Raw genomic sequence first — 12,145 nt, 5'->3', positions numbered from 1 at the left:
ACTTGAGAATGTCCTTCTCCCTCCCCAAAAGACAAGCCCTCATCCCTCCACAAGCACACACATCCTGGACTGTTTTAATTCTGAATCTGCTCTCAAAAACATGGCTTCTGCACTGCAGGAAAATGTATACCACCAGTATATTGGGGTGTGGGGGGGAAGGGGTGAAAGAAGATGCCTGCAAATATTTGATATGTGTTAACACCAAGAAGGCAGAGATTGTTTGGAGTGAGATTGAACTGAGCAAGGGAAAATTAAGACTGAATCAGGCAAACCTTCCTCCTGGGGTGGGATCTATGTATAGTAGTCTCCCAAGGAGTCATAGAAACTCCATCAAATGGGACAAAGCACTGGAGCATGCACTGGCACAGGATGGGGTCAGATGGCCTAATGGGTCCTTCCCACCACCAAATTCTGTCCTCCTTTCAAATGGGGTTGCATCATATGCAGTGTAGGGCAGAATTTGGAGCTAAGGCTTTAAAACCACAGATATGACTGGGAGATGTGGGTGGCTGGTGCATTGTTCCTCATCCCTCCTGAAATCTCCTGTTTTTCCTCCCAGAGCTACTATCTTTTTGATAAGAAGGACTGCTAAAAGCCTTTGCAGAATCCATTGCTGCTACTCCTTAATCAGAGGGGTCAGGAGTGAGCAACTGAAACACTACTGCCATAAGTGGGGTATAAAAGTCCCAGCTCCTGCCAACCCAAGAAGCAAGAGAGACCGTGGGCAAACGGGTATCATAGGCTGGGGAAGGCTGTGTCTTCCCAAACAGCCAGGCATGGCCCCGCCCATGCTCTGCCTCCAGACTCCTCCTGCTTCCCACTCTGACCCGCTTTTCCCAGTTCCCCTGTGCCGTGGCCCCAGCTTGGGCTGGCTCCCTGACCCAGCAGTCCACGCACCGCTCATGAGAGAGACCACTAGGACTCATAACTGGATTTTCTTCAGGGAAGTAGGAACAAAACTAATAGACTGTCAGGCCAGACCTGTGGCTGTGATTTTAATGTCCTTTTTCTACCTCATTTCCTTCCAGCACTGCTTTGATTTCATGCCAAGAACTACCAGTCTGTATCCTTAAGGCAACGGGGGCAGGGAGGCAGCACAAATTAAGTCTCTCCTCTTGCATTTTGCTGGAAATTGCTATGGTTAAACTGAACAGTGAGCCTGGAGTGGCACCTGATTAGCAATGTAAACCTTTGTTAGGAAAGGCTTAGTGGAACTGTGCTGTTCTACATACAGCTTAACAATTGTGTCAGCTTTCCTCCCGTGATGGTGGCTGCTGCTACTTCTGGATATTACCTGGTTTTGAGGTCTGAGTGGATTAAAAGTAATTCTGTTTAGTTCTTATTCAAAAATCTTAGAGAAACCAGGTCTGTATTCCTTTTTTTTTTTTGGGGGGGGGGGGAAGAAGAGGAGATTAAGGGATTTTAACAAGGGAAAAAAGAGGGGTGATAAATCAGAGAGCTGTTTGAGCCTGTGTCAAGTTTAAGAATAAAAAAACAAATTCCCCCAAACAAAGGGACTGACGCTAAAGGAATCTGGATGAAATTTCTTGACGTGGAGATTAGTTGAACAAAATAATCGTTTGTGTGTTGATTTTAATAATGAATTTAATGCTATAAAAAGGTGGTGACAGAAGAAAAGGCATAAGCCCTCTGTTTATTCACTCTTTGTATTTGCATCGTGAAGCATCAAGCACACATTTGGGTGCTGCAAAGTATAATAATAATAAGCAAGTACAGCATGGGTAGCAGCAGTGCAAGCTTCCACGAAAGGCCCCACCAGTATGCTTCAACCCTGTCTAGAGGGACCACTTTCAGAGAATACTATTAATTTAGTCTCTAAGCCTTTTTAAATAGCACAGACCCACACTTATGGTATGGGTGCCATTTTGGAGAGCCCTACTTCCACATATGACATCAGAGCATCCAAAATGCAACAGGACCTACAATATGGATTAAAAAGAAAAAACGAAACAAACGGGCACTTCTGTAATACCCCTCATTGTTGAGTGCTCCATGATCTCTTGGGCCCAGCCACCTTCTTCCTAAACTGGCACATCTGTGGCACCAGGTAGAGCTATACCCAATTTTGCCCTGTGGACCACTACACAGAATTGTCATCAATACAAGCAGGACAAAGGGTATTTGAATGCAAGCCCAAGCTCTAGTGAGGACTTTTCTGTTGTGCACCTTTTGTTTTTCTTTTCTCACTGAGCTAGTGATACTTAAAAGCATGGAATGAATAAGATTTGCACGGTTGCAAATGTCTGTTTTTCCTACTAACCACCTGTGCTTTTGCTGTAAGGCTGGCATTTCCCACCATGGGCCCTACTCTGCTTTGAGGAACAGTAATATTCTCTCTCTGCTGCGAACCATTTCTGATAATGCCTTACTATCAGATGTGCCTCCATGGTGTTGCTTTATGCATGATAAATCGTTATGCTAATCACACTAAGCAATGTGCTAGTTATAGTACTTTCTTCTTCACCCCTCACATTGCTGAGATAAACAAATATGCACTGTTGTTGCTGAAACATCTCTCTCCACAAACTGATATCAAAGTCCTGACCCTAAACTATCACCTGCCGAACTGCCAATCTCAAGTGCTGGAAAAAACACAAATCAGGCCCCCAACAAATTATAAGATTGGTTTAAAAATCTTGAGGAGTTTTTAAATTATACATTTGGGGTCCTTTTTATTTGCATTTTGATTTCTGAGCCTCTCCGCATCAGGTTTTTAAGTTTTTTTCTGCAACCATGAGGACTAAAATGAACATGAAGGAACTGGGGCTTTAAGGAAAAATAAAAGCAGCACAAGATCTGCAACAGAACTGTGAGAGTTGGCAATGTTGCACCAGTGATTTGGATGTTAGAAACTCCAGCAGAATCTCATAGCAATGGAAAAGGGCAAGGAGTCTTCCACAGAGTAAAAGCACTAAATACCATGCTTGACAACCTGGCCAAATACGGTATGCACACTTTGTGGGGCTGCCACAGAATGTTAGAGTAACTCTAATTATCGATCAAAGGGGGAGGCTGGAAAGAAAGACGGGAAGGCTGGCCAAAGGATATAACATTACCAAGTACTTTTGTAGAGCTTGTCATCTGTAGCCTGCAAAGCACTTTACAAAAATAGGTACTATTATCATCCCCATTCTACAGATGGGAAACTGAGGCACAGAAAGGTGAAGCAAAATGCCTCTAAATATTTCCCCCCAACTGAAAGGCATGTCTCCAGTCACTCTGTGTGGGTGTATGTACGTGTGCATGTAAGAGAAAGAGCAGGGAGGATGGTTTCTGGTAGTCTTCATGGAATAGGACTCTGACTCAGTTCAGACAGTCCAGCAAACTTGCAGCCACAGTGGTCCTGCAGGTCATGGAGAACCATCAGTGCCAGTGTGGTGCTTACGGCTCACACTTTTGTGCAATATGGGGCAGGAACACATGTTGCTTTGTGCTTACTGAAAACTCCATGCTGCTAACCTGGGCCCTCTGGGGAATTAGGATGCTTCCCCTCCTCATTGTGTCATGGTTGGGGTGTACTCCCTCTTATTTAACATGATATATATATACCTGCAATTCCCATAACTATCTTCATGATCACATAAACATGCCTGTCAACATTCCATGGGACCGATTCCCCACCCACCCCACCTCCACCCCCCCACGCAGCTGCCATGGCACAAGAGTTTTGTGCTGGCTGCAGTCAGGATTTTTGAGCCTTGCAGTTGAGACACCAATCAAATGCTTTCAGAAGGGGCCCTGAAATGGCTTAAACTGCCCCATGGGCCTTAAAGTGACATATGCTGCATGCTTTGTGGGGAAGGGGTGCAGCAGCAGATATTCAACATAGCAGCTTAAGCCATACACCCACTTACCTGCTGTTTGGAGGGGGCTGTAAAAGATAGCTGAGATGGCAGCTAATAACGGGGGTGGCAGAAAGTGAGACCAGTGGGGAGAGGGGGCAGGAGGGAAGGATATTCTCCAGGATAGAGAATCCTGTCAGGATGCAATTTATTTTCATTCTGCGCAGGAGTATAATGGTGCACTGCCTGAGCTCTCTCAATAGCTGTTTTGAAGTGAACCAGGCTGGTATGTCTTTAATTTGTCATTTCATTATGAAACGGTTTCCCTTCCAAGAAGCCTTCAAGTCAGGAAGCTCTGTCTGCCCACACAGGAAATTCCTTTGCAGCAACTTCCCCAAAAAGGAAATTTCCCTCAGAAGTGAGCCCAGCTCATGCCTTTGAGCAGAGACATTTGAAGAGACTTTGGCATGCAAGCGCTGAAAACACCCCTGGATTGTTGCTGCAGCCGGCATTCTAGGATCAAGAGCTCTGCTTTCACATGAGCGTGTAGAGAGTCCACTGCATTTGGGTTTACTCCCACTCCCCCTCGTGCCCACTGCGCACACATCAGACACCCAGGAGTATTCAGAGGAGATTAGTTTCTGAGTCTGTTCTAAAGGAGAGAGAGACACAGGACACACACACAGTTGGGATTGCTGAGAAGTGACAGGGGATGAGGGAGCGAACTGCAGCCCCCCCAAGCCCCCCCCCAATTCCCTACTTGGAAATCAGAGACAAATTCTTCATCTAATCTTAGACTTCATTTGATGGGACTTTGGAAACAGTTTACTGTTCCTTATAACTACCAATTGCTCTTGATCTGTGGTGGTTTTATTTAAAATAAACTTTCACAGCAAGGATTTTTAAGTAAAGTAGGGAGGTGGAGGAGCCAGGCTTATAAAAATGATTCTCACAGAGATCTTGTGAATCACTAATTGGCCGAGAGCCAAGAGCGACCAAGCTCAAGTGAATAATAACATGCTGTATTTCATGAAGCACCTTAGTAAAGGGATCATGGATCAGAAGCTTCCAGTAAGTTTTTAATTTCCCATTGCAAATCACAAGTAACAGTTAACAGAAATTGAAAAAATGACTGAGACAAGGAAACTGAAATGCCTGCAGGCTGGGGTTTGAGTAATATGGGAAGTGGAGCTGAACTTGAAATTACGTATTGGATGGAGGAGATAGGGCTATATACAGGGCACTAGGATTAAACTGGATCTCTTCCCCACTTAGATTGCCAATAATGGCTGGGTAATAGGAACCAATTTAATTACACTATTTCATATTCCATGACACTGAGGGGAAAAGATTAGATACCAAGGAACAAAGAAAGATATAAGGGGAACTTATGATCCACTGGAGGCCTGTGCATATTAACTCTGAGACTCCTTACCTCATCTTCCTTTTCTAAGGCTTACGTCAGTTTGCCCCAGAGATCTGCTTTTTGAACCCCAAATTCCAGCAGCTGGCTGGCTGCATTCTCTCCAGTTCCTTCCTTCTCCGAATAACCTGCCCTGTTGCCTCTTCAATTGATTTATATTTTTGTCAGAACTGCTGGAAGGCAAATGCCGTCCTTCCCTTTTATCCATGATCTCTAGTTTTCGAGTTAATTACCACCTAAAACAGCCTTTCAGGTTCTCTCTCACACAGACACACACAAACACAAAATATATAGGCTCACATGATGTCTACACTGGACAGCTACTGTAAGCAGGTTCCCCAGCACAAACACCGTAGTCACCTGTCATAGTTAAAATATAGCTCATGTCAGGCAAGGTGGGAGCCTGGGGGAACTCATACTACTGCCCTAGCACCCAAGGGACAATTGGAGACCCACAGTGTAGTCCAGGGGTCGACAACCTTTCAGAAGTGGGGTGTCGAGTCTTAATTTATTCATTCTAATTTAAGGTTTTGTGTGCCAGTAACACATTTTAATGTTTTTAGAAGGGCTCTTTCTGTAAGTCTATAATTTATAACTAAACTATTGTTGTATATAAAGTAAATCAGTTTTTTAAAATGTTTAAGAAGCTTCATTTAAAATTAAATTAAAATGCAGAGCCCCCGGACTGGTGGCCAGGATCCGGGCAGTGTGAGTGCCACTGAAAATCAGCTCACGTGCCACCTTCGGCACATGTGCCATAGTTTGCCAACCCCTGCTGTAGTCACTGGGTTCCCAGCAAAATAGAAATGACAGTGCAGATGAGACCACTAGTGTATACAATAGTGACTACTGGAATATTCACTAAGTCCTGTAAGTTCTCTAGCTCTCTGTAGGACCCCAGGGTTAAGGCAGCATGAAATTTGGCCATATTGCTTTTTCTTTGGTATCAATTTGGACATGCTCCATTTGCACTGCCAAGTGTCACACCGAGGACTGGGTTTGAATGAACTCGATATCTCAAAAAAATCTCGCTCAAAACCATTGTGTTTCACGTGGTCTGTGTGTCAAAACTGTCTATTTCTGACAACTTTGGTGCAAAAGCATAAAATCAGCCCAGGTTTGCTCGAAAGGTTTGAGCACTTCAGCTAACTTTTGACCAACAGAATCCTTTGATTAATGTGGGTTAAACCTGAAGCCAGGGGAGGTTCACTATGTAACGTAAAACCATGTGAATATTTCAAGGAGTTTCCCACACTGAGTATTTATTTATCTTTCTGATGGACCACCCCCAGCTTTCCTTCTGGATATGAGATTTTCCTGTGTAGTGGTCCCCACTACTGTATCAGTGAGTGCTCTGCCATCAGAGAATATGGGCCTCTGCCACCACACAAACAAGACAATAACATTAAAGTATAAGAGAGTTACTTTTATCCCAATGCTAGGTGGCATCTGGATCCAGAGCTGTTAATTAAACAGGGGGTTATTATTTCAAATAGTAAGGATATGCTAGGTGCTGTATAGACACAAAGGAAGACATGGATCCTGCTTCTCCAGATGACAAAATCCACAAAGTACAGCTAGCTGTTCCCGTGCCCCAGATAGGATAATGCACATGTGCACATTAGGGCTGGTCTAACCACAGGTTTTGTGCCACTTTAGCTATAGTGATTTAGGATAATGCACATGTGCACATTAGGGCTGGTCTAACCACAGGTTTTGTGCCACTTTAGCTATAGTGATTTAGGAAACAATAGAGTTACAACAGTACAACCCCCTACAGTGGACGCAATTATTCTGGGATAATACAACAAGGACCTTTATACTGGTATACTGTGTCCACACTACAAGGTTATACCAATTTAAGTATGTCAGTTTGTAAGATGTTGTATTTAAAGTAGTACAGAAATGGTGTGTAAATCAGGCCTTACATTAAAAGGCTTCAAAGCAACAGAGGGCCTTCAGTAAAAGGCCCAGAAAATATCAGGCACTTTCTAATGCATCCTCAACTAATGAGCACACACAAAGTGCAGTGACGGCAAATTGCAGTGCGTCACCTACAGTTTCAGCCTAGAGCCTCCACTGTACAGCATACACTATAATGCCCAATTTGAAGACGATCTCTGATGAAATACTGGCTGAAATCTAAACACTATTTCACAAACACAGTAACTTTTCATTCCCCAGTGCATATTTTACATATGCAAAATAATAATAATAGTAATTTTAGCTATGATGGCACTCTGAATCTTTCTGGGAGAGTTAACGTGGGATATGTCCATGCAGTATCCACCATGTTTTTTGAAAGAACAGTGTTTCTGAGCAAGTGCAGTAATCTGTCAAATATGTACAAGATAAATGGTTATATCATGCAGTAGGTGCTAATTAGAGCTGAGGAGAAAGAAGTGTAATAAATAGTGCATGCAAGCATAACACCTGTCTTTGTAGGCATTTATACCAGGCTTATCGCTGAGGGGTTTGAACACCTACGGTGTGTCTGCACTGCAAAGACAAGCCTGCCACACCAAGTCTCAGAGCCCAGGTCAATTGACTTGGTTCATGGGGCTTGGGCTGCAGAGCTAAAAATAGCAGTGTAAACATTACTGCTCTGGCTAGGGCCCAGCTCTGAAACCTGGCAAGTGGAGCGGGTCTTGGAACCTGGGCTCCAACCCAAATGGGAATGTCTACACAGCTACTTTTAGCACCACAGTCTGGCCCTGCAAGCCTGAGTCTATTGACCCAGGCTCTGATACTTGGTGCAGTGGGTTTTTCTTTGTTGTGTAGAGATATCCCTACATATGTATACATAGTGATGGATGGGTGACTCAGTTCAGATAAAATTAGAAACTTCTTCAAAAACTCAAACCCAAACTTTGAATTTTCAAAAACTTTAATTTTTGTGCACTTCTGCTGCATCTCCAAATTCTGTCCCAAAGTATCAACAGGCTGTGTGAGAGTCTGTGTTCGTGTAGTAACCCAGGCCCAACTGGATGCTATCAGAACTCTCATGAGAAGACTTGTAAACAAGAGATTTCTACCCTCATTTTGCATATCCAATAGGTCTGGGAAGGCAACCACCTAGTTCAGTCTAGCCTAGGATTTGGGAGACCTGGGTTCAATTCCTTGCTTTACCACAGACTTCCTGTGCGTCCTTGAGAGAGTCACATAGCCCCTCTGTGTCTCGGATAGCAATGCTAACACTTCCCTACCTCACAGGGAATATATTAAAAGATTGTGAAGGACTTTGAGATCTACTGATGAAAAGAGCTAGGTAGTATTATTATTATTTCTTTTGGGTGTTCAGCAGAACTAAACCAGACTGAAAACTTTTTGTGATTTGTCCAGCACTAATGCCTGTGCTGCTAACAGGAAGGCATGAGGACAGCAGGGACTACTGACATCATTAATGTCTCATTTACTTAGGCGTGTCAATTGTGAACATATCCAGTCTACCTAACCATACCTTCCTATAGGTGTTCCCTTAATTGTCTTTCTCCAGCTCCTCTGCTTATTTTTCATACTAGCTTGTTGCATCTTGTCTTAATGTAAGCTCCAATTCTGCAAACACTTACACAGATGATCAGTCCCACCGATTTGTATGCAATTACTCATGGGCTTAAAGTTAAGCATGGGTATAAGGGTTTGCAGGATCAGGGACCATTGTGTTTAAACTCTGCCAGGCAGAAATTGTTCTTTACTATGCTTGCACAGCATCAGCAAAATGGGCTCCAACCTGACTGGGGCCTCTAACTTCTACTGCAACATGTCCCTATTAGCCATTTCTGCTATGAGTGTTGTCAGTGCAAAGTGGGTATAAAATGTGACCATGCCGATCCAGTAGTGTTTTATGCTTACTTTGTAATGATGCAAACACCACCACAAGGTGCAGGGCAATAGTGAATTGGGTCTTATAGGTTCAGTAATGATGATACATATTATCTCTGAGTATCAATAGTTATTTGTTTAGCTTTAAACAGTAGTAAAAAAAATACACCCATAAAAAAGATCAAGATGCCCCAATGATTAATTAGACTTACAACAACACAGTAGTGACTACCCAGAATAATGCACCTAATGGCCCAGAGGCAATACGGTCACTCAGGAAGTTTCCAAGGAAGTTGGATACAAAGTCAGAAGCGTGACGCACAAAAATAGGGGAACAAGAAGTATCTGCACACAGAGGGTGGTTTTTGACAAGCTGCCTTCCCCCAAGGCCCATTGAGGAAGTGAAAGCCAGTGAGGGGTTAAACACTGATGGAGACAGATTGTTTGGAAGAAATCAGAATGAAAGAGAGAGCAGGAAGGAGGAACCTTCATACATCCAGGGAGATTTCCACATCAGGAAATCCTTTAGTCCACACTAAGTGGCAGAACTGAAACGAGTAATTGGTTTGTGGACCTGCCTGAACCAGGGCTACTTCCTTCTGCAATATGGAAGAGAGAAATTCTTCTGAATATTGCACAAGACCCACAGGACCTTTCTTCCCACAGTCATTGTCTAAAGCAGCAGCTATGCAGGGAAGTGAAGAATTCTGGGTAACATCCTGGCCTCACTGAATGGCAAAACTCCCACTGATTTCAATGGGCCAGGATTTCACCCTCTATTTTCATTCAGCAGGTATCTATTTCCACTACACTACGGCTGCAGCACCAACCCCTACTCCCATTCGCAGTCCAGCATAAATGTTCTCAGCACCAGCTAACATCCTCCACTGTGTTTTTGCAAAACACCCCTTCTTCCCCTCCCCCCCCCTTTTTTTTTGTTCCCAGGGTAGCAGGACTCTGAACTCTGGAGTCTGAAAGGAGGGAGGGTTTAAATATCACAGGATCTTTCTGCTGGCTTGAGCTGATGGAAATATTCTTTAAAGCTCAGCATCAAAGCATTCACTTTATGAACTGGAAGCCTTGGTTCTCGTGCCAGCAGCAGCTTCTCCCCATAATTAATTAATACCGTATTAATTGTGCATGTTCCATGGGCCAGTTGAGGAGGCATGGTATGGCCTATAGATGCAGATCAGCCTACTCTGTGCAGCCCCAAAGCACAGGAGCCAGAAGGTAAAAAGCTTCAGGTATTTTGTTTTTTAAATAGACTATATTCTCAACAGGTTACATGAGGAACTTGTCTAAAGGGACAAGTGCTCAGCCCTTGGATGGCATTTCAGTGAATAAAGAAGGCTGAGGTCAAGGAGGGAGCTACCAGCAGCTGCACCCTTGTGCAATATGTTGGGCTCCGGGCCAGCCCAGAGCAGGACCAACAGGCCAAAAGGAGGGGCTCTGACAGCAGCTGAATGCCTTTTTGGGTAGGAGTTGGCCACAAGTCATATTATCCTGTGAAGTAGCTGAGGGGGAGGAGAAGGGAAATTATTTGATCTAGTCGCTGCTGGATGAACCTGTTGGAACTGCTCATTTAACCCTCAGTCACAGAGCCTAGGAAGTCTTACCAATGGCTTTGCCACTACTATTTAATGCAGGGAGTGTACTGTGTATTGCAAAAGGGGTACAAAAGCACCCAGTCAATGCTGAATCCATCAAAGCCAATACTTATGGCTTACCTCCTGAAATAAACAAGTGAAAGGAAAGAGTCACTCACCTTTCTTTAGTCCGGTCTATGAAGAACTAGACTGGACAAAGCACTCCAAGATATGCTTCAGGATTTTGCCACTGATACTTGGCCAACACCCCTCACTACCCCTCCCCTCCATCGCTATCTGCGGGCTGCAGGGAAAGGAGAAATTAGAATGGTGCTGACCAGTGCAGGTGAGGTCTTAGTCTGGTGAACTGGTATGTGGCTGTAGAGAACAACCCTGCCTTACTAGTGGGATGAGCAGGATGATCCCATAGGTCTGACCCCTTCCATTCCTTAACTGTGCTCCCCTTTAATTCCCTTCCTGCAAGTACCCCTTGACCAGATTATTTTCCCAACAACGCTAGCATTTGTGGATGTTTGATGTAGTAGCTGGTTGTGTTGGAAGAAAGTATTTTGGTACAGGGTTGTGAGCAGAAGGGCAGTATAAGGGAGTGATGTAAGGTTGGTATGCCCACTTGGGCAGAGTTAAGGTTGCACTGCATGGTCTGAGATGTAGAGTAGTAGTGCATATGGTAAATTATTCGCGGGTGGAGTAAGTGGAAGGTATGTGCTGTTAAAGTGGCTTAACTTTTCATTTCATTTCTGTTGGTTTGTGTCTGGTATGTTATGTATAGCAGCTTTAACTGCTTCACAGGACAGTTTTTTGTGTATTAATTTCCTAGGTTTTTTAATGCTTAAAGGGGAGGTGGGAGGGCTGTAGAAGTGCAGCTGCTGACAGATTATATTTTATCCATCAACAGCCGCACATGAGCTCTCTGGTGTCAGCAGCACAACGTGAACTTTTCTCTAGTGTAGGATAAAATCTGACAGTGAAGTGTAGCTCCTGAGGGAGATGGTTTCATGTGGGCCCAACCCCCATAAAAAAATAAAGTTTGTGTGCACAGTCCAGACATTTTCAGTCATAACATGAACAATATGTAAAAGTGACCGTAAATCCAACTTTAAAATAGATTTTTTTTTAAAGTTACCTATTGCATCAGAGCCCTTCAGGATCCCCCTCTATCAAGTTTTGTATAGACAGACAATGTTTGATAAGATATATTGGTCAACAATAAAAGTAGTACTGCTGTGGACAAATTTCACCCAGAGCCCAAGTTCAGGGACTTCCTATTAAAAATTATGAAGAGAAACCAAACAAAAACTAGACGAGAAATTCAGAAGGCCTAAAAATGAACTCTGCAAAATTCCACACCAATCGGAAACCAACTTTTAGAACAAAACCAGGGCTGCCCAGAGGATTCAGGGGGCCTGGGACAAAGTGGAAGAGCTGCTGTGCTTCTACTCACCCGGCGGCAGTCCGGGTCTTTGTCAGCATTTCGGCAGTGGGGGGGCCCT

At 43.9% G+C, this 12,145-nt stretch overlaps 1 protein-coding gene across 6 annotated transcripts in view; it reads right to left on the bottom strand.

Moving 5' to 3' along the window:
• Window positions 1–12,145, bottom strand: part of ETV6 (ETS variant transcription factor 6) — a 182,092-nt gene that overhangs the window by 95,565 nt on the left and 74,382 nt on the right. Inside the window, exon 1 of one of the 6 annotated variants that reach the window (XM_050966136.1) lies at window positions 10,814–10,878. The exons of the other annotated variants lie outside the window; for them this stretch is intronic. The gene's annotated coding sequence lies outside the window, so the exon portion shown is untranslated. Of the gene's footprint in view, window positions 1–10,813; window positions 10,879–12,145 lie in introns of those variants that run through there. 6 annotated transcript variants of the gene reach the window in all.

This window comes from Gopherus flavomarginatus, chromosome 1 (assembly GCF_025201925.1).
Source record: "Gopherus flavomarginatus isolate rGopFla2 chromosome 1, rGopFla2.mat.asm, whole genome shotgun sequence".
NCBI lineage: Eukaryota > Metazoa > Chordata > Testudines > Testudinidae > Gopherus > Gopherus flavomarginatus.
The sequence above is the reverse complement of the archived record's forward strand: the minus strand, read 5'-3'. Positions and strand labels throughout refer to the sequence as shown.